The following is a 4,440-nucleotide window of genomic DNA, read 5'->3' as shown; positions in this document are numbered from 1 at the left end:
AGGGAAATCTGCGCCTCAACACGATTATGGAGGTCCCTTATACGTTTATCCATGATCGATATAACTAGAGTAAGTATAGTGTTGGGTTGTGGTACTATGGGTGGTTAAGTGAAAGGTCTGGGAAGGGAAAAGGGTAAATGAGAGTTATTAGGTCTCTCTGTATACGATGCGTAATTAATGAGCATCATTTGGTTTTGCAGATATCAAGACTTGGGGATTCTAGGCCTAATAATGACTTAGATATATGCAGATCAAGTTAGATTTTGCTTCCAACACCACGCCTTTGAAAGATTGACAGATTTGGAGATGTATTAATTGCTTATTGTTTTTACCTTTACATACATTCAGAAATTTGTCTAGTTCAAATGTAAACAGATTATGCGCATTAGTCTAGTTCAAATGTAAACAGATTGGCAAATTTAAAATCATTGATATACATAAATTCTTGTTCATTTGATTATGTTTCAATAACCAGATTCATTCGAAGAAGAAGGCAAAGAGTGAAATTTACGTTTAAAAAAATATCATCTAAACAACAATACAAATACATTAAAATAAACGAATCTGTCATCTGAAATAAATCCATTGACATGATTGATCAAGACCTACGTCATCTGAAACAAGCTACAACGACATAAATTATTATAAAAACTGTCATCGCGAATACCAATATGCCAATTTTCCATATATCTACTTGACCATTTTAATTATTAGTATGTCATGTGATGATATTAAAGGTGACGTTAATAATAAAAAGCTGCATCGTAACAAGATTAATATGACAGTACGAAACTAGGCTTATGTCATGCATTGTATCTTCACATGATAGAACCTAACTGTCGTTTGAAGGTGCAACAGACGGCAGCGAGCCCTGTGACAGATTTATATCGCGTGGGACGACTGTTTTTAACCGTCATTTGAAGGGGGTTTTGACGTAGTGTTCTTAAGAAATTTTCACATTGGTTTCTCGTGAGGGAGTTATGCGAGATTTGATTATATTGTTGTGATTGGTATGATTGGAGCTAGTTTTGCGAAATACAATCTTAAACATGCAATGTTCTACAAAAAAAAAATCAACTACACATGTGATTGAATTTCACAATGGATGCAGAATGAAATCAACCCATAAGTATGACTCTAGATATATTCAATTCCCCTTCTTTATTTCGAAGGAATGAATGTTTACAAAATCAAGAAGTATGGGTTGGGTTCAGAATTACGACTGAGAAAACAGTTATAGAGTATAAAGGTATTTTAATGTAGTAGAAAATGGAAATTACAATATGCATGTAATTCCGTATAATAATATAGAAACAATAGGAATAAAGTCCCACCATAGGCTTAAGGGAGACAGTGATCGAGAGTGAAAATGGCTTAAGGTGGAAGCAAAGGAATCAAAATGTGATTGGGAGGCACACAAATAGCTAAAAGAATACATAGGGTACCCATTATCACTCACTTCCAAGAATAATTGTATACGTCACTCGACATAACTTGTCTTGTCTATATAAATTTAAAGAAACCTCACCTCGTGCTTTATTCCTATATGCCCAATACCAATACCAAAAGGTGATGATGTTGATCATTTCATTTCATTTGTATAAAAATGCTTTGCCACACACACCAAGGATGCCTCTTGTCTGCCACACCCATCCTTATACTTATCTTCATTCACTCACTAAACTAAAACTAACAAATTAAACACCTATCTCACAATAAATAAAATCTACTCAAATATTATTGCAAATTTAAAACATCTGTAAGGGATGGTATGCTTCTATTTCTTGAATTTATGTCAAATTCTTATTCTACGTCCTATCATATTTGGACCCCTACTTCTAACATCTAAATCAAACTCTCAATAGGAAACTTTTTTCAAAGGATGGTAAAATTAATCAATTTTCGACAACATTCTAATGGATGGTTCACCTATATTTTATTAAATGCATTTTCACATATAATTATTAATACATATTTTCTTCTATGTTTCCTAATACAATATCAAATGTATACGCAGGTTTAAATATCTCCAAACAAAGGTTTCTGCTTTGATGAAGTTTTCAGTTAAATTAAATGATCTACGATTCAATTTTTCGGTCAAACAACATTTATGGTTTTGTTAATTTATAAACTCAAACTTTATGTATCAAAGATAGTCTTTTTAACCGTGATAAACATGATTTTTTGCTATATGACTTTGTAAACATGCTTGATTTGGGTGTGGCGAATTGGTAAAGGTTTGTGTAAAAACTCCATTCTTTCACTCACTTTCACTATTTTCACTAAATTTCACTTTATTTTGATAAAAAAAACCGTCCCTTCCCGTTCTGCCGGTTATTTCCCATTTAAATAGTGGAAATGAGGCAAACCTACTAAGAAAATTGATTGTAAACTACCCGAAAACCGTCAAAGGTCGTCGATCGGGGTCCTGGTAGCTGATTGAAGACCAATGTGGCAAGCGGGAATTTTTTTAAATCCAGAAAGATTGAATTTAAATACATTTTGATAAAATGAAATAAAATAAGCTATAAAGGACACAAAAAATGGGGTCTAGGTCTTAGCTCGTATCCCGCACAATGTGACAGGTAAAGCCCACCTACATAAAACAGTTACCAAGAATGTGACATAGGCTCATCACTAGGGTCGCAAAAAGTCTGTTCTCACAGGCTGCCTCCTGATTAAGCATTATTTCGAGCCAAGGCGTCAACTATGACCTCGGTGAATAAAATTGCTTAATCGAAAAGAGCACGATGAGAGGGAAAAGAAAATCATACTTGAGCAGTTGACTTGTCTCTTCACGTCATATTTTCATGTTACTTGCATCTTTCCTCAATCGATTTTTTTTTATCAAACAAAATATTTTGCCTCCCGATTGAGAATGATGGGGTATTGAAAATATGTCTCTTGCTACATGATCCTCATTATTGGCGAGGATATGGATGACTTTGATGCGTGATGGAATGGAGAGTTGGACTGTATAATACCTCGTCCATGAGGTTCTGAGAACTGGGCGGACTTTATAATACCTCGTCCATGAGGTTCTGAGATCCGGGCGGACTTTATAATACCTTGTCCATGAGGTTCTAAGATGATTAGGACCTGTTTGACCTAGCCCAATAGGTATTTGAGTAGATTTAATCCGTCTAACGATATATCATTGTTGGTCTAATCCGTCTGACAGAATATCATTATTGGTATAATCCGTCTGACGGCATATCATTATTGGTTTAATCCGTCTGACGGTATATCATTGTTAGTTTAATCGCGTTTGGGCGAGAACGTTTATTCTGTTTACTACCTGCATTAAAAACATAGATAATTTCCTTTCCCTGAGGTTTAAAATTGTCAAGAAATTAATTCTGATTAATTTTGTGACATAATTTATAATTAATGCATTTGAATAAATACAAAATTACATTGAAACCATAATTTATCAATTTGGCATTTAATACATTTAATTAAATGTATTTGAGTAACATACCATTAATTGCACACTTATAATGCGAAAAGATGGCTCCTGGCTGGTGGTTTGGTCACCAATCGGGTGTATGGGTCTCTGATCAGGGACTAGGTAGCCGATCGGGGACCCTCACAGGCTGATATCCTATAAATATGCCAGGGATATGCCATTGTTGGTTATACTTTCATAACCAACTTTTGGCATTCTCCATTACCTACCTTCAAGATTTACCCGAATGGTTGAGCATAGACAGAGACGACATATTGCCTCTGACAGTTCGAGCGATGGCTCGAATGAGGGTGTTGCTCCTATGTTGTTGGAGCAACATCCTAGGGACCCAGATTTGGTCATGTCTTTGGCTCACTTAGTATCAGTGCCTGCTAGAAGGCATGTAGGGAGTGTTGTAGTGACTCCATTGTATGTCAAGATACTAGCGAAGGAGGAACCCGTGCCAGTGGTGTTATCCCAGGAGACTCATTCTTCCAAATTCCTCTTAAGTATACCTTTCTAAAACTATACTTTCAATATGAAAACAGTTAGTTCGCTTAGAACCCGGGTTTGGGGTATTGCATGTTTAAACATATTGTGAAATATGTCTTTTATATGCTCGGGTGCTAGCCCATTTGATGTGAAATGATACTATTTGAAATAAGTTTCTAGTCTTGTGCATTGGATACCGATCGGGGACAGATTTTTAAATTCCATCACCGGTCGAAGACGGTGTCACCAATCGAATACCATTGCGTGTTCGATCGGCGACGCCTTTGCTAGAGACATGAATCAATAATAGGCGTCGCCCATTTATTTTTATTGATAGTTGACCACCCATCATTGGTCTTCGATCGGGGTCGTAGTGTCCGACCAGGGACCGATTTTGAGACAGATTCCTACTTTTAGTTTAAAACGCCATTTCATGTGGAAACTCAGGTCTATAAAGTGTAAAAACTAGAGTTTAGTTTAGAATATACTTGTATAGCATA

This window comes from Euphorbia lathyris, chromosome 3, assembly GCF_963576675.1.
Source record: "Euphorbia lathyris chromosome 3, ddEupLath1.1, whole genome shotgun sequence".
NCBI classification, from domain to species: domain Eukaryota; kingdom Viridiplantae; phylum Streptophyta; class Magnoliopsida; order Malpighiales; family Euphorbiaceae; genus Euphorbia; species Euphorbia lathyris.
The sequence above is the reverse complement of the archived record's forward strand: the minus strand, read 5'-3'. Positions refer to the sequence as shown.